The 19,560-nt window shown below is 44.9% G+C and overlaps 1 protein-coding gene across 2 annotated transcripts in view; it reads left to right on the plus strand.

The window, feature by feature from the left end:
* Positions 1–19,560, plus strand: part of LOC135909841 (uncharacterized) — a 274,704-nt gene that overhangs the window by 251,332 nt on the left and 3,812 nt on the right. The gene's annotated exons all lie outside the window — the stretch shown is intronic.

The raw sequence follows: 19,560 nt of genomic DNA on the forward strand, positions 1-19,560 counted from the left end.
ATACATAATGGCAGCCTATGCAGTGCCTTTATAATGGTGGAAATATTATATATCGTGCATTGCTCTGCTAGTTTTATTCCGTACTAAAAAAAGTACGCGGTTTAAAGGGCTGCTTATGTCAGAAAATGGACACCTCTATGCAAATTGCAATGTAAAAAATGTGTCCTTAGAAAAACCCATTTTCTGGCAACTGCCTTCACAGAAAATTTCTGTGAAGGTCTATTTCCTATTTTTTCCTTTTTCTGTTATTTAAAAAGTTCTTTCTTGTCTTACATTAGGATATGTTTTTATTTTGTTCTTTAAAGACACTTATCTATTTTGTATTAGAGGAAAAGGTCTCTTTACTGCTTAAAAATTTTCTGTTCTTTTAATATTATTTTCAGTTTTATTTTACAGAAAGTATTACAGAAAATATTTTGCAGAAAAAGTTCTGTTATCTGTTGATATTTTTCTATTACTTCAAATTTTTTCTGTTTTGCTTTACAGAAGCGTGATGTGTAAAGACAATTTTCTGTCGGGATAAATATTCGGCGAACGAGGGCTATTGCTGAAGGCAACGTTTTGAAAGGGCATTTCTCTTCGTGAGGGCAGTTGCCGCCCCCACGAAGATAATTGTTTTATCCAGAAACGTTGACTGCAGCCGATATTCCTGGTTTGACCACTGTTTATCACTTCTAGCCTCCATTTTCATGTGAACTCCTCTCATGTTTGAGTTCTCTTAAACACAATCCTTATAAAATAACGAATATCTTGAAACTGTGCAGCTGGTCTCAAAACTAAAAGTAGGCTCTGTGCTCAAAGCTGAAAATGTTCAAATGCAGTGCATAAAGACCGTTCGTGTGTGTCTCCGCAATTACATCAATCAGTATTTTGCACTGTGGTTAAACATGATGTACACTTTTTTTTCTCAATGGCTGTAAGAAATAATTTGTAATTTTGGACATTGTAGAAGAAAATAAATTTTTGTTTTATTTTGCATCATAACATCACTGGACAGGTAAATATGAAAACAGGCATAATAATAGAACTGCGTATGTGCACTAGAGACCCTAACACGTAAAACCATTCCCGTATGTTTTTATTTCAATCTAGTGACATCAAATTTGCGTAACCCCCGACACAAGCATCAGGCGGTGACCCGCAGAGTTGTCGGACCAGACCTATCAAACGCTCTCCACGTTTATAGGAGGTCACTTTTGTTTGCTTTAAAAACGAATAACATTGCTTACAGTGAGCGGCTTGTCTCATCTAATTGGCTGACAAGAGGTGAGGATCACGCTCAAGTGGAGAAGGATTCCACGGGGCTGAGCCAGTGCACTTAGAATCGACAACCGGATCAAGAGGGTGGCGCCAGCGTCTGCGATTGGTCCGCTTTCCCTTACTTCACTTCAAAATTGCGACGGCATGCAACGGAATGTTAAGAATGCCGCTAAAACAGATCTTAAGCAAGAAAGAGTTGGCAGAGCGAGGTCGTAAACGTGCCGAAAGTGCTTGAAAATGTTACAAGGCCACGCAAAATGTTCTATTACACGCAAATAAACCAATGCTCTCCGGCAGGGGTGAGTAGCCAGTGCCTGAGCGATCGGCGGCAGCCATCTTCTATTCCTTTCGGAACAAACCAGCCTGCAACTATTTAAAATCAAATTCTGTTTTGTTCGGCGTACTAATGCATCTTCAAAGCGTACACGTCACTCTGGCCGCGGTGAGATTTCACGGTTTTGTGACGTCGCGTGACAGGCAGGTGAAGTGGGTGCAGCCCGAAAACTTCTGACCAATAGCCGAGGGTTAATAGCTAAAAGGTCTCGAATCAGAAATAACTTTTTTCGTTCAGTCCAATGATGCGTAATTAGTGTGTACGCGTCATATCAGATTGGGAGCTGTCACGATTTTGGTGACGTTGCGTGAGAGACAGGCGAAATGATGGGGGTTCACACAAGTTTTTTACCAATCGTGGAGGGCTGATAGCAGAATTGGAATAGAAAAGTTTGGATTACCTTTACGTTATAGCACCCTAGGTTCAGAAAACAAGCAGCATCACTTTCCTCCAGGTGTTTAACTGCTTAAAACTCAATTTCCCAGGGTATAGATGAGCTTTCGCTTGCCATGGATCGAGCGCGTACGTAGAGAAGGAAGAACAAGAAAAACTGCATGCTTTCTCAAAGCAAGGCAAGCGAAGTAAACAAATACGCACATCTTTGTGAATAATGAGCACTGTTGGCCAATGTAGGAAACTCCCCCGACACTGTCAGTAAATTTGCTTTGAATTATTCACGGCGTGTATTTAAGCGCAAGCTTGCGACACAAAATAGCATCAAAGTTGGTGTGCAGTCTGTATGAGGCATCATGCTAAGTGTGCCTTATGTCAGTGTCTAGATATTGTGAAGTGCACATTGAAGACATGTTGCTTATTTCGAAACGCAGATATAATCGAATGCTTTGACTATGTAAAAGAAACTGTTGTGTAAAGTAAAATATTGGTTTAACCATCGTAGCTGAGTCGCAAAATAGCAAGACTGTTCTCAACTGTTAATTATTTCACTCTGACGCTTGTTCATTTCTATGAATGAATTCAGGGGTGTTACGTGCCAAAACCACAATTTCATTATACAGCACGCCGTAGTGGGAGACTCCGGAATAATTTTGGTCACCAGGGAATCTTTAACATGCCCCTAATGCACGGGACAGAGGCGTTTTTGCATTTCGTCCCCATGAAAATGCACGCGCAGCGGCCGGGATTTGATCCCGCGACCTCGTGCTTAGCAGCGCAACACCATAGCCGCTTAGCCACCACGACGAATGTTTTTTTTTTTTTTTGTGAATAAACCAAGGCCCCAGATATTTCATAGAGTCATGCGTGACAAAGAGCAGGTGGCAGCACTAACACTGTGCTAAATGATGCCTAAAGAAGAACCAGGCTACAGTTTGTGTCGTACAAAAATATAAAAGTGCTTTATTTTCAAGCAAGAAAAAGTGACAGCTAAATAGACCACATGAAAATAGAAGAGAAATGGCGAACTTCATACTACAGTGCAAGAGAACCAGCTTATATATCAAACTATAATGATGCTGAAAAACAAGAACTCTACAGTGGCCTCACCAGTACGTTGAAGAAGACTTTCGCTTTGAAACTCAACACCTGATTATGGAGAAAAGTTTTGGCGCAAGGCCACGCTGCTTGCTTGGGCGGGGACCTTGGTTCCTCTCTTAGATTGTCATGCTGCATATGACCTGAAAACAACAGTGGTGCTATAACATACTTACGGCAACAGCATGATTTTAGAGAACAGAGTGAAACTCTTTAGCGCAGTAGTTTTTTTTTTTGAGGTGTGGTCAATAAAGCCCTGCAGTGTGTCCATATGTGAGTACCGTGTGGGAAGCCACTACCAAATTTTTTTTTACTGCAGCCAGAGGAAAATTTAGTTTCAGGTAACTGCAGAATATTAGCACGTGAACAGTCAGTGGCACCGTATACAGTTTGAAACAAACAGCAGTCCCCATGGGACAAAATGTACGCCCCCTCACCTCAAACACACACAACACACGCGTACACAACAGGTGCAAAACACACACACGCAGACACCACGTACGCATCGCACGCTTAATTTTATTCTTGCCAATATGCACTAAGCTAGATGATGTCTGAACTCCAGGATAATTGAGGCATCTGTGGTTTTTTTTTTAAGTACAGTGAAGCATACAAAAGGCGACACATTCAGCATGACTATTGCTTCATCTTAAAGGAGCAACACTCAATGAAGACGAAGAAAGAGATCTCCGGTTCGTATCCACCGGTTCATCTACGAATGTAACTACCGCCCTACCACTATCTTGGTCGTTTTGTTGGTTGTTTTTTATGGGTGTCATCTATTCATGACAATATTAACATACCGCTTGTGCAACTATGGCTCCAACATTTTTTAAGTCATGCAGCCAGTTAGAGCCTGATATCAAAAACAAATCTGCGCATTCTCTAATGACTTCCTCTTTTATAACTCTTCTAAACTAATCTTACTATTCACTTGAGGGCATGTGTTGAAGTTGCGGAATTGAAGCCGATCAGCGGAGAAGTGATACAACGACTTGATTACATCTTTGCCTCAATTTCGTAATTCGTACATGCGCTTCATGTAGAATACTTATGAGGTTATTTAGTGCATTATTTTAATTTTCAACCAGAACATTGCAATCTGTCGCTCAAATAAGGTCCACTTCATGTAATCCATATCAATAGGCCGGATTCTGTTATATGCTCCTTGCGCTTTCTTATTTTTCGATCTAAAAAAAGTCAGACTTTCGCCGGAAAGGCGAAGCATCTATTGCGATAGCAGATTAGTAGACATCTATACGAAATAAGCATTCATGTTCAAGTTCAAGTTCAGTTTATTTCAACAACAACATCTGCAGACAGTACAGTAATGCTGTGGATAGCGGACAAAAAGCCTCAAAATATGGTTTGAGTGCGCCCACTGACCATCTACTTCACAGCAGTGCAAATAATGATTGCATACAAGAGTGTGAAATTGACGAACACAAGAGATAATAAAGATACTTAGAATCGAATAAGAAAAAGCAATATCATTATTGCAAGAACGCATATCTAAACAAACAGCCAATAAAAATATGAAAGTAACATGCGTAGAAATAGCAAACATATGAAATGCCGGAGGACAAATATATATCCATAATGAGTTATTAAGCAAATTCTGGAGTTCGAAACGCAGCATCTGATCCCTGTATTTTGTGCGATTGCGTAGAATGTCCTAAATCTCATGAAAGCGAGTGTCTCGAATATTTCTGCTTAGTTTGAGACAGGATATGGTCTCAAGAAATTTCTTTTATTTTTCTAATCTGTGTTTGCTAGCGCTTTCATAAAAATTCAGACAGTGACAATGACTTCAATTTCCTGAACAGTGGTTCGGAATGAGTCAGGTGTGGAACATTTATTATCACTCTAAAAGCATTCTTTTGTACTATGTGTAATTGACTAATGTTGGACGAAGTGGTCGTACCCCAGACAAAATAACAATGACTGGCTACTGATATAAGGAGAGAGTTATAGATAAGCAGTTTTATGCTTCTATGGAGGCAATGGCTGAGTTTAGAAAGCACTCCTGATACTCGGGATATTTTACCACCTATTGTATCCGCTTGCCAATCCCAAGACATGTGCTTCTCAAACAACACTCCCAAACATTTAACCGCAGGCACTAATTCTGTGTCGAAGTTTTCAAGCTGCAGCTGATATTGCAAATGGATTTTTCAGTTTTTTGGTCAGAAAATGGCAACTTTTGTTTTAGTTGCATTCACGATAAGGGAATTCGCAGTGGACGAAGTTTACAGCTTCACTAGTGCGATATCTGCTTTCATAACAGCATCGTTAGTACCTCACACAGTGATTAGTATGAATATCGTAAGCATAGACAATCAACTTAGCAGAGCTGTAAACATTAAGGATAACATTATTATTGCATAATAATTATTATCATTACTGTATATTATTTACAATAATATAAATATACAGAATAACATTGACCCAAGGATGCTTCCATGTTGAACTCCTGATATAATAGATCTTGGATTTGACGTATGGTTGTTAATGATTGGTTTCTGATTGTGGTACTGAAGGTAAGATTTGAATACAGCCAGCAATACGCCGCGGAAACCATAATGATTCATATTTTGGGATTAAAGTGAGGGGATTTATCCGTTCAAAAGCCTTGGAATTATCAATAAAAATACCTAATCCACACGTTTCTTGCTCAAATGCTGCCGGTATTATTGCACCCGCCGTGGTTGCTCAGTTTCTATGGTGTTGGGTTCTGAGCACGAGGTCGCGGGATCGAATTGCGGTCAAGGCGACGGCATTTATATGGGGGCGAAAGCACCCGTGTAGTTAGATTTACGTGCACGTTAAAGAATCCCAGGTGATCCGGAGTCCCCTACTACGGCGTGCCTCGTAATCAGAAAGCGGTTTTGGCACATAAATCCCCATAATTTAATTATCATATCTTATTGGGCTAAGAGCACATGTTCGGTCGAAGGACCTTTTATAAATCCGTACTGGCAAGGTGTTATTATACTGTGTTTACTAAGAAAAGGAATCATTTGGACATGAATTAATTTTTCTAGACCTTTAAAGCAGACCGGGAGTACAGATATGGGCCTGTAGTTGAAAACATTCCTGTCTCCACCCTCATAAAATGCAATTACTTTCGCGATCTGCAATTTTTAGTACTAGTTTTATCGGCAGTATAAACTTGGACACATTCTCTTCCTAAGTGAATTAACAAGCATGGTGTCAGTGCGCAACAGCAATCACGAACACATCACGCTCGATGAGCGCGGACACTCGCTGTCAAAACGCTGGTGTCAGCAAGCGCAGCAGCAGCAGCGAGCCGAGTGACCTTCGCGCGATCTATCGGTTGAACGCAAGAGCGGCGAGAACAGAGCGCGCACAAAGGCATGAGCAGTCTGCTCACCAATTTCGAGATACGGCGCGCGATCGGACGTGCAAAGTACGCCCTTGTTGGCGGAGTCGAAGTGTCCCTGCCGCGCTGCATCCATCAGCTCCCCTTGCACCCGGTCGCGAAATGCGCAGTCGCAAACAAATTGCACGTCAGCTATTTGTGTCTAATGTCTAGCAGGGCCGCTATTTTGTAGCGATGCCTTATGCCTTATTCTATGCTGTTCTTATCATCCACCACACACGGCCGTCCGATCCCGTTGATAATGTGGGCAGACCGTCGCTCTGACCACTGGCTAAGCGCGAAAAGCGTGAAAAAGCATAGAATCGGAAAAGGCATCGCTACAAAATACCGGCCCAGAATTGCACAAGGCAGAAAATAGTCCTGGGGCGCTATAACGTAAAACTATTCCAAACTTTTCTATTCCAATTCTGCTATCAGCCATCCACGATTGGTCAAAAACATTTTTCAACCACCCCCACTTCACCTGTCTGTCACGCGACGTCACGAAAAGCACGATACCTCCCCATGTGATATGATGTGTACACACTGATTATGCATGATTTGACAGAAAAAAGAAAAGCAGTTATTTCTGATTCGACCCCTTTTCGCCATTAGCCCTCGGCTATTGGTAAGAAGTCTTCGGGCTGCACCCACTTCACTTGCCTGTCACGCGACGTCACAAAACCGCAAGAAGTCACCGCGTCAAAATGACGTGTACGTGATAAAGATGCATTAATATGCCGAACAAAATTGAGTTTTCTTCGGAACAGCCGCAGGCTGCCCCATTCCGAAAGGAATAAAAGATAGCTGCCGCCGAGCGCTCAGACACTGGCTACTCGCACCTGCCGGAGAGCATGGGTATATTTGCGCATAATAAACCTTCTTGCGTGGCCGTGTAAGGTTTTCGAGCACTTTCGGCACGTTTGCCCCCTCATTCTGCCAACTCTTCTTTGCTGAGGGTCCGTTTTAGGGTCATTTTTGAGCTTCCGTTGCATGCCGCCGCGATTTTCGACCAGCCACCGCAAGCTAAGTAAGGGAAAGCCGACCAATCCTACACGCTGGCTCCACCCTCTTCATCCGGTTATCGACTTTCAGTGCAGTGGCTCGGCCCCATCAAATCCCTCTCCACTTGAGCGTCCTCCTCGCCTCTTGTCAGCCAATTAGATACGACAAGCCCCTCAGATAAGGCAATGTTATTCGCTCTTCAAGCAAACAAAAGTGACCTCCTATGAACGAGGAGAGCGTTTGATTGGTCTGTTCAGACAGCCCTCCGGGTGACCGCCCGGTGCTTGCGTTGGTGGTTACGCAAATTTGACGTCAGGAGATTGGAATAGAAACATATTGGAATAGTTTTACATTATAGGGCCCCTGGGGTGCTATAACGTAAAACTATTCCAAACTTTTCTATTCCAATTGTGCTATCAGCCCTCCACGATTTGTCGAAAACTTTTTTCGACCACGCCCACTTCACCTGTCTGTCACGCGACGTCATGAAAACCGCGATACCCCCCCCCCATCTGATATGATGTGTACACACTGATTATGCATGATTTGACACAAAAAAGAAAAACAGTTATTTCTTATTTGACCCCTTTTTGCCATTAGCCCTCGGCTATTGGTAAAAAGTTTTCGGGCTGCACCCACTTCACCTGCCTGTCACGCGACGTCACAAAACCGCACAAGCTCACCGCGTCAAAGTGACGTGTACGCGATAAAGATGCATTAATACGCCGAACAAAACTGAATTTTCTTCGGAATAGCCGCAGGCTGCCCCGTTCCGAAAGGAATAAAAGATGGCTGCCGCCGATTGCTGAGACGCTGGCTACTCGCACCTGCCGGAGAGCATGGGTGTATTTGCGTATAATAAAGCTTCTTGCGTGGCCGTGTAACGTTTTTGAGCCCTTTCGGCACGTTTACAACCTCATTATGCCAACTCTTCATTGCTGAGGGTCAGTTTTAGCGTCATTCTTAAGCTTCCGTTGCATGCCGCCGTGATTTTCGACCAGCCACCACAAGCTAAGTAAGGGAAAGCCGACTAATCGCAGACGCCGGCACCACCCTCTTAATCCGGTTATCGATTTTCAGTGCACTGGCTCTGCCCCAGTTAATCCCTCTCCACTTGAGCGTTCTCCTCGCCTCTTGTCAGCCAGTTAGATACGACAAGCCGCTCCGTTTAGGCAACGTTATTCGTTTTTCAAGCAAACGAAAGTGACCTCCTATGAACGAAGAGAGCGCTTGATTGGTCTGTTCAGACAACCCTGCGGGTGACCGCCCGGTGCTTGCGTCGGTGGTTACGAAAATTTCACGTCAGGATATTGGAATAGAAACATATTGGAATAGTTTTACGTTATAGGGCCCCTGATAATTGAACGCGGTGGACACATTACCTTAACTGTAATGTACTATTTACGTGAAACAATCACATGTGCTGCTTCCTTACATTTTTTTACTAAATGTGTTGCTCCAGTTCAATTTATGCAAATTTTGACAATTTTTTCTGGTTTTTGCAGTGTACCATTCATACATTGTTATTCTGCGTCAGTCAGGAAGTGAGGCTAGCATTCTACATGCGAGGAATTCTTCGTGGCCAGGAGCCTGATGACAGCATATCTTCGCGGCTCGGGCACTAGCACTTTTCGCGCTGTTCTTTTAAAATGCGCAAATTGTACACCAAACCATGCAGTTCACTGTTCCCGCTAACTGTTTTGAATATGAAACGACGTAGCCAGTTGCCAGGCAAAATAATTTCCCAGCGGTAACGCACTGATGCACTCGAACCGCAGCTAACGAAGCAACGAAATCAATTCTGGATAAAATGTGCCCTCATATGGGACGGGTTCATATGCCAGCATCAAAACAAATAAAATATTACACAACAGAAAAGGTCGCACTTTTCGTTCACTCCAATAAACGAAATACTTGATCGTAGCTAAGACCTAACACCACTGAGTGTGCTTAGTTGAGAGCTGACACATACTTTTTTCTTTCTCGCAGCCCCAGCAAAAGCAAGTACATTTCAAAAAAGCAAGAGCCGACAATAATACATTTGTCAAGCCCACTGGCTAGCCCTTACGTGTGCTATAACAAAAAACTAAAGCTAAATTTAGTAACCAAATCCGACGTTACCTCACAAAGCACAGCGTACGCTGAAAAACCTAGTTGCCTAATATTGTCACTGTCATCCTGAATTTTCCTTGCATTCTACATTGTAGTCCTCTTCTATGTCATGAGCACGCGGAAAATTTTGGATAAAAGAATACGTCGTGCACTGTTTGTAATGTACTTGAAAAGAAAAGCACTCACCTCGTACGATTTTCGAAGACAGAAGCGGAGCAGTGCCGACAAACGTTGATTCGAAGAGCAGCTATCTTGTTTAAGGCACTGGGCGTCATAGCAGTACCGCAAACAGTGCGTCGTGCGTGGTATATGCAAAAAAACGGCTTGTATGAAAAGAAAAGGTCCAAAATTTTAATTTATATTTTTTACGCAGTTAAAATAATTTAAAATGGGTACATTTTAGTTTTGACTCGATTTATAGGCTAGAGGTCAAGAAGAACCGAAAATGTCTGTTTTTCCTCTCAATGTGTTTCTTTAATAGCGCATTCACAAAAAAATTCTTTTGCGGTACAGAAGATTTCTGTAAACTTTCTTGAAATTAGCTGCTTTTTCTTTACACTGTGTACTTAGACGAAAAGGGATAGGCAAATTGCCTGTAGGTAAAATGAAGGGCAAAAGTTCCCTTTAATTTTCTGCCTGAACGGTGGTGGTGATCATTACCACAATGCTACGGATTTGAGCGCTTTCACAGTGTTGGGCTGCTTTTTGTTCAGAAAGTAATTGTAGCAGCATCAACGAGGCAACGCACGGAATGATGAGACAGAACCACTGCGGCGCTGCCCGCGTTTCCCCGAGCTAACACCGGACGCGCGCAGTGTCCGTCGTAACTACAGCCCACGCCTCTGACAGCTGCTCGCCTTGGAAGAACCTTGAAAGGAGGGTTGGGTTCACTCATCGAGCAGCGCATCAAGTCGCGGCCTCTTTTCGCCTCACAGCGTTTCTGATACAAGTTACGCTTGTCGCTCTGTGTTTACTTGTGTGTACTAGTCTTTACGCAATTCCATCACGTAAACACATGCACGCTACATCTACAATAGTAGTGCCCACGGGCAGGGGGGCAGGGGGGCCGCCCCCACCCGAAAACTAAGCGTCATACCCCCCTCCCCCCCCCCTTCCTACCCATGCCACCACTTCTCATATACATTCCTAATGCGGCGCCAAATCATTCTTGAGATTTGAAGGCTATTCGGCGGTCAACGTTTTGCGGTCTTTTTCACTCCTTTTAGATGGCAGTAGTTACCGGCATCTCCTCTGGTGTGAAGGCCAGTTTTCTCATGTATTCGCGATTAATTCGAGCGAATAATTGCCCGCGCGAATAATTCGAGATGCGTTCAGTTGTCACCATCTATGGCAACAGTCACGCGCATCGCTGTTGCTTCTTTAGTTCAACCTTCTTTGGTTGGACTGATTTAGTGACCAGGTAAGGGATTTGGTTCCTGGTAAGCTGGTCCGTATGCTCATGGAACAAGTTGCAGCCGGAGGCAGACAGTTTAATTTAGCGTTTCCAACCAAATGTCAACGCATCACGTACGTAAAAAAATAGCGCTGTCATCAGTGTGCATGCTCTTATTGGGTTATTCGGTTCCTGCAGTTTACGTGTGTTATGACAACGTACGTTATTTCACAAGTTTAATGTGCGAATGCTCACGTACGCTAAGAAATAGCGTTGTCGAACATGGCAGCACCTATGGCTCCCGCTTCAGCGTAAATTCTCGTGATGGCTGCGCTCTTACTCGCGTTGATCGCCAGTAACCATTGAAATGAGCTTTCGCTTTCTCTAAACTGACCTGAAACGTTGGTTATGAGCGCATAACGCGTCCAATTTCTGAGATTGTTCAGCAACTCCGGCGCCCGTGCACAACGAGACACGTCGGCATAGCAATAGGGTGATTGGCAATGGATTTTCTTGGCTTAAGTTTGACGCGAGGCACCAGATGGCGCCCTGTTTTAAAATGTCTACTGAACGAAAATTTCTGAACACGCACCTATAAAGCGAAATATAAGAAGGAAGAAGAAGCATGTGCTTGCTGCGGTAAAGCTAGGAAAACGATGGAGCATGTTTTATTAGAATGTGAGGTCGTCTACCCAGCGGTCGATTTAGGCACCACTGGCCTCCTTGAAGCCCTTGGGTTCAGCGAGAGAAGTGGAAAAGTAAACATGTCCGCACTAGGGATTAGTAAGAGGCGATTGGACGATTGGTGGAAGAAAAGGAGGGAAACGACAAAACACGGAGATGCACAAAAGCACAGTTCGCAACAGAGGATCAGAAAATAGGCTTGTGCGAGTTCACAGTGTTTTTTTTTTCTTTTTTATTGTTTAACCTAGGTACCTAGCACTTTAACCTAGCATTAGGCAGTATAATAGCAAGAGCTTGGTGCAACCCACGGCCCCGTTCTAAAGGGGACGCTCATGACATTCATCCATCCATCCATCCGTCCATCTTCCTTACCTTTCCATTCCCGTACGCTAAACTAAAGGTCTTCAAAGGGCGCGCACCATAACGTCCCGCAAAGGTGAATACGCTTAACGTACGTAAGGCGACAAACACTATTCTAAAATTGTCGAATGCCAGTAGCGTTTAACTTTTCCTTTTGCTTCATTAGTTCATCGAGTGAGGGCTCGCCGCGACACTGGCATATCCTAGGTACAATATACTCGTGATATAGGTTAGATAAGTGGAAACTAAAATCATGCGAAACAGTGGGCACGATCAAACCCTGTAATAACTGTTCAACCCATAAGCAATATGAACGTCACCCGTAAGCTCGTCTGGTTTCTTCCCTCATCGTCCTGCACTTTTCATGCAAAATACTCAGCTGGAAACAGGAGTCGCAAGGAGTTCTGAAATTAAGCGATCTACTAAAGGAGAGAGCCGAGACAACCCCCAAACAGGAATTAAAAATGAAAATTGGCTAATTTAAACGCTGCTTGTGAAACTATTTATGGATCAACAATTTTTTATTTAAAAAGAAAGTAGCGAAAACGCCGCCGGAAACGGAGAAGGGTTCCATGTGTTTTCAATGACGCTTCTACTTTTACCAGTCTGACCGCCTCACGTAGCCACTTCTCTGCTATGCTTATGTGGGTGTTTTTCCAGCTTTCCGTGGTGGGCGGAGTAAGTCTAGAGCCGCAGCGTCCTGCGCTCTGCGCGGCTGTACGGGAATGGCATGCCACGCATCGTTACGCAACATTCCAAATAACAATACCAGTCGGTTTTGGCACCTAACTTGGTGCGCAGTAAACGAGGGATCCAAAAGAACTGTGATTGTTCGTCAAAGATATATTTATCTATAATTATTCCAGAGCTAACTAAAAAAGCGCTAGTATAAATTATGATTATTTTGCAATTTCACTTGTTTACTTGTCCTTGGCATTGTTCTTGCGCTTCTTTCCTGCGCGAATCCATTTGATGTGGTTCCTTGTTTGTCAAGCAAAGGAGATTTCTATCTCACAGGCGTATACCTGCGAGATACACCTTATTTTATTTGTCTTTTGAGGAATTATAGGTTTTTATCGCGAACGGCGGGCATTATTCGTATTTACACTAGGAAAGATACCCCTCCCCCCTCCCTTATTTGCACAGAAAAGTTATCTTGGGTGGGGGGGGGGGCGCCGCCCCCGAAAAAAAATCCTGCGTACGTGCCTGCCATGGACTTTCGACACTTTGCCACTACGTTCTGACTACCGTGAGAATAGAATCCACTGGTGACTCGAGACAAGCCACCTGCGACCTCGCAGCGTCCCAAGCAGCCTTCGCTTTTTCGAGCCGCTTTCCAAAATTCTGGCCATCTGATCCCTCCCTCTGGCTAGCGCAAGTCAATATCCAGTTCGTGACAGCCCAGATAAAGACAGACTTCCGAATTTCACCACGATCTTTCCGTGCTTCCTCCAGAGATTACCGGAGAAATCCTAGACCTTATTCTTACTCCGCCCGAGACAAACCCCTATGACACTTTGTCGGCCTAGCTCCTCAAGCCTACATCGTCTTCGGAAAGGCGACTTCAGCATATACTCTTTGCTAAGAACTAAGACCTGGGGAGGATCAGGTAACAGCAGATTTGCTGAAGGATGGTGGGCAGATTGTTCTAGAGAAACTGGCCACCCTGTTTAAGCAATGCCTCATGACTTCGAGCGTACCGGAATCATGAAAAAACGCTAACATAATCCTAATCCATAAGAAAGGGGAATGCCAAAAACTTGAAAAGATATAGACCAATCAGCTTACTGTCCGTTGCCTACAAAGTATTTAGTAAGGTAATTGCAAATAGAATCAGAAACACCTCAGAGTTCCGTCAACCAAAGGACCAGGCAGAATTCGGTAAAGGCTACTCAACAATAGACCGTATTCACACTATCAATCAGGTGATAGAGAAATGTGCGGAATATAACCAACCCTTATATATACCTTTCATTGATTACGAGAAAGCGTTTGATTCAGTCGAAACCTCAGCAGTCATCGAGGCATTGCGGAATCAGGGTGTAGACGAGCCGTATGTAAAAATACTGAAAGATATTTATAGCGGCTCCACAGCCATCGCAGTCCTCCATAAAGAAAGCAAGAAAATCCTAATAAAGAAAGGCGTCAGGCAGGGAGATACGATCTCTTCAATACTATTCACAGTGTGTTTACAGGAGGCATTCAGAGACTTGGTTTGGGAAGAATCGGGGATAAGAGTTAATGGAGAATAGCTTAGTAACTTCCGATTCACTGATGACATCGCCTTGCTTAGTAACTCAGGAGACCAACTGCAATGCATGTTCACTGATCTGGAGAGGCAAAGCCGAAGGGTGGGTCTAAAAATTTGTCTGCAGAAAACTAAAGTAATGTTTAACAGTCTCGGAAGAGAACAGCAGTTTACGATAGGTAGTGAGGCACTGGAAGTGGTAAGGGAATACATTTACTTAGCACAGGTAGTAACTGTGGATCTGGATCAAGAGACTGAAACAATGAGAAGAATAAGAATGGGCTGGGGTGCGTTTGGCAGGCATTCTCTGATCTTGAACAGCAGGTTGCCATTATCCCTCAGGAGAAAAGTGTATAACAGTTGTGTCTTACCAGTACTGACGTACGGGGCAGAAACCTGGAGGCTTACGAAAAGGGTTCTACTTAAATTGAGGACGACGCAACGAGCTATGGAAAGAAGAATGATAGGTGTAACGTTAAGGGATAAGAAAAGAGCAGGCTGGGTGAGGGAACAAACGCGAGTTAATGACATCTTAGTTGAAATCAAGAAAAAAAAATGGGCATGGGCAGGACATGCAATGAGGAGGGAAGACAACCGATGGTCATTAAGGGTTACGGATTGGATTCCAAGGGAAGGGAAGCGTATCAGAGGGCGGCAGAAAGTTAAGTGGGCGGATGAGATTAAGAAGTTTGCAGGGACAACATGGCCACAATTAGTACATGACCGGGGTAGTTGGAGAAGTATGGGAGAGGCCTTTGCCCTGCAGTGGGCGTAACCAGGCCGACGACGATGATGATGATGATGATGATGATGATGATGATGAATTAAGAGACTGCAAGCACTCACAGCGCTGGCGCCGTCATCAGCAGCTACTCGGTGATAAGGCTGCCTCTTTCGATCAACCTCTACTGCGATAACCATTGCTGCAGCGCCTGCCTTCCACCATCTGCATGGTGCTCACCGCTGCAGCTCGTGTGTCAGTGACGAATCTCGCCAACTTGTGTGACAGATGTTGCCTCCCTACTTATTTCTTCGATTGCGATGATTTCCGCAACAAATTAGGCATCTCCTCTCTCGCCACCTGATCTGCAGGCACTTCGCGACGACTTTTGTAGCCAGATGGACCATCCACCCGCGTAAAATGCTACTCTGTCTGCAAGCTCTCGATTTTCGTCACACCACCGCTCCTTGTCACGCCGGTGATCCTCATCTCGATCGCCGCGTCCCTTCGAGTGCTGGTATTGACGCACCTTCGGCGCAACCGCCAAAAAGTGCGTGTCTCCCTGCACTTTCTAGAGAAACTATCTGGCTGACCTCTAGAAGCGCCGAGTGGTGGCGCTCTAGCAAGCAGCCGCTCATTCGTTTTCGACAAGGCGTCTGGGCTCCGTTTCGTAGTGAACATGAAGGCCGAAGTTAGCGTTATTCCAACATCGGTTGCATTTCCGAAGAATCGCTGATCTTAAGTTACACTGCAAGTCGCCAACGAGACCCCATCGTGACTTGCCGTGAATGAGCCCTCACGTTGAATAGTTGACTCTGGGGTGTTTTCCGATGTGTTTTTCTAGTAGCGGACGTGGCTTACCCGATTCTTGGAGCAGACTTTCTTCGTCGGGTTGACCTGCTTGTAGAAATGGCCCACAAGCATCTTATCGATGCGCCGATGCATCTAACATTGCAAGGTATAGCGTAAACAGCAGGCACCAGCACTATAACCAACAAGGCACCTTCATTGGCCCATCAACACTTATTCAATGAGTTTACAAATTTGCTTCCCTCGTCAAATTACGTGCGTCTTGTCAAGAACGATATCACCTACCATATTATCACTACAGGACTACCTATTCAGTCATTCACGACGCATCGCACCCGATCGACTCAAGATCGACTGAAATTCAAACGGAATTTTATCATATCCTCCAGCTTGGCATTGTGCGACCATCAAGTTCTAATTCTTGGGAATCTCCTTTGCCCACGGTGTCCAAGAAGTTCCCGGATGAGTGGCGGTCCTGCGGTGACTACCGCACCTTGAACAACACCACTATTCCCGATCGCTACCCCAGGCCTGCCTAACATCCCGGATTTTAGAGCACCACTACATAGAGCAATCATCTTTTCTAAGATAGCCCTCGTCAAGGTGTTTCATCAGATAACTTTCGAACCCCCATAATGCCTTCTGGCCTCTTTGAATGCCTGCAGGTGCCCTTTCATCTCCACAACGCCACCCTAACTTTTCAGCGTTTCGTGGGCACAGTCAGCGGAGGTTGTCCGCTCTGCTTTGCGCACATCCTTGACCTCCTCATGTTTAGCCGCGATGTAGACCACCACCTTACGCACCTTCGGCAGCTTATCCAACGGCTTGCCGGGCATGGCCTTATCGTCAACAGAGCGAAGTGTACATGCGGCGTGCGTAATCTTGGCTTTCTTGGGCACCGCGTTGATCACCATGGCATCAGGCTGCTCCCTAAACTAAGTGCAAGTCATTAACGGATATTCTCAGCCAACTTCCCTATATAAATTAAGCGAGTACAAGGTACTGATGAATTTCTACCGGCGTTTCATCTCCCGCTGTGCTCTCCTGATTCGTCAACTTGCTGATATATTCCAGGGCAACAAGAAGCTCTACTCCCATTACATTGTCTGAGAATTCGTCCAACTCTTTCGAAGCTATTAGGTAGCAGCTCGCAGACATCACCCTTCTTCTTCTTCACCCAACGCCTGACGCTCCGCTCTGTCGCATGACAGACGCATCAGACGTGGTAGTTGGAGCCGCCTTACAACAGTGCGTTGACGGATCGTTCCAACTACTAGCGTTGTTTTCATTAAGGCTCCCCTTTACCGAAAGCAATTGCACAGCACTTTCGCCGTGATCTTATAGCTGTTTGCGTGGCTGTGCGTCACTTGAAATGAACTGAATTGATTTTATTTCAGGCATTTCCGCGAAGCTTGGTGCTTCTTCATGGCCACACACTACAAACCGTTAACGTTTGCCAACAAACCTATCAGTAGCAAGTTTTCACCCCGTGAAAGTCGTCACCTCACTTATGTCGCGGAATTCACAACTGATATCCGGCACGTGCAAGCACCTGCAGACGCTGCCGCCGACGCACTCTCTCGCCTAAGACTGTCCATATCTTGTGCCATATCGCAAACAACTGTCGATTTCAGCGCTCTCGCTTCTGCACAAGCACAAGACGCAGGAATCCCTACGCTTCGCATGGCTTCTGGAATTCTCGGGTTTCCAGAAGTTACCCTTTCGTCCTCCACTGTTCCGATTCTCTGCGACATTTCTACTGGAAACCCTAGAATTGTTGTTCCCAGTCATTTCCGTCCCGCTGTTTTCGACTCCGTGCACGGCCTCTCCCATACCGGTGTATGTGCCATGCAACACCTTATCACCCGGTGTTTTGTCTGGCCGGGCGTCAACAAGGAAATTCCTAGGTGTACTCGCAGTTTGGATTGCCAGCCCCCCAATCTAAGTAAGGTCCATCCGTACAGTTTCCTTCCCGCCACCTTGGGAGTGTTTCCATAAGGCTCATGCTGACATTCTAGGACAATAGCCTCCATCAGCTGGAAGCATTCACCTGCTGACATGCATTGACCGCTTTACACGGTGCCCAGAGGCGTTTTCCATTCCAGACATTGAAAGTGAAACTATCGCTAAAGCTTTCCTTCCCGTTGGGTGTCACGTTTCGGCGTTCTATCTATATCATCACCACTGATTGAGGTCAACCACTTTGAGTATTTACTTTTCAAAAAGCTCATGGTCTTGGTAGGAAGTTCGCAGTTTCGCACCACAGCCTACCACCCCAGTGCGAATGGCATGTGGTCGGACGTTTCCACAGGACACTGAAAGCATCCTTGAGAGCGCAAGGCGACACCGTGAGCTGGACAGTTTCCCTGCCTCTTATTTTGCATAGCCTTAGAGCAACGTTAAAGCAGGACATCAGGTGTGCACCTGTTGATCTAATTTATGATTTGTCACTCCGCCTTTCTGGAGAACTCTTCGACCCTATATCCACCTCGTCTTGCCCCGACCCGTTCGAGTATGTGGCACAATCGCGCTCCACTCCGCGCAGTCTTTGTGCTCCTCATCCTCGCCCACAGTACCGCGATTCACCCCACATTCTTCCCGACTTGGAGACGGTGACACATGTGTTTGTCCGTCTCGACGAACTGCACAAGCATTTGCTGCGCCCTTACGATGACACTTATCACATCATCAAGTACAGTGACAATTTCTATACGCTTGATTTACATGGTCACCACGATTCCGTGTCTATTGACTGCCTAAAAGCATCCATCATTGAGGGCCCGCAACCCCGTACAATTGCCGACCACGCCATCCCTCCCATGCCTGTTGCCGCTACTTAGCTGCTGACCCCTCCCACGGCTACAACCAACGAGCTTTCTTCTGTATCGTTCAGACTCCCGACTTTCACTAGGCTTCTTCATTGGCCGAGGGCCTATGTAGCAGCACCAACGACGCAACGCACTGAAAGATGACATGGAGCTTCTGTCGACGCCGTCCGGGTTTCGCCGCGTTCACGCCGAACGCGCGCAGTGTCTGCGACTATATGTATACAGCCAGCGCCTTTGACGGCGGCTTGTCAAGTTTTCACTTTAGAGGAAGAGTTAAGTTCACTCCAGAAGAACTTGAGTTTGGCCTAGTTGGTGCTTACTGCCTATCATATTGACCTCTAATAAAGACTAATATAAGGGAAGAGAACCGTGTCGTCGTTTTGTGTTCTCTTCTCCAGCCTTCGTCTTTATGAGCGGGAAATATGATATTCAGGTTCACTCGTCGATGAACGTCGGAAATCGCTGCCCCTTTTCGCCTCGCCACGTTTCTGATCCAATATAAGTTCCTGTTGTAGGTCTGTATTTACACGTGTTTACTTGTGTTTGCGCCATTGAATCACGGAGTTTCACGTACATCTACATAATCAATATTCAGTATATCAACAGCACCATGCTTTTATATTTCAATTTATTCTTTGGTTATCAATAAATAACGAGTTCAGAAGAGTACTCTGTCAGTTTTCATGACCTCATGAGCTAGTATGCTATCATAAAACCAGTCTTTTCTTTATTTCTGTTGTGTTTTGGTATTTTTCTTGCTTATCAGCACTGCCTTTATTATTGCTTTTTTATTTCAGAATACTGCAGGCAATATTGCGCCAAGCAGCAGTGGAATATGACACAAAAGTAATAGAAAATGCGGTACCAGATATACAGCAGTAATACACATGCAAAAATTGTAGACGAGTATTCACACCAACAAGTAAACCAGT

Source organism: Dermacentor albipictus, unplaced genomic scaffold (assembly GCF_038994185.2).
Source record: "Dermacentor albipictus isolate Rhodes 1998 colony unplaced genomic scaffold, USDA_Dalb.pri_finalv2 scaffold_30, whole genome shotgun sequence".
Lineage (NCBI taxonomy): Eukaryota > Metazoa > Arthropoda > Arachnida > Ixodida > Ixodidae > Dermacentor > Dermacentor albipictus.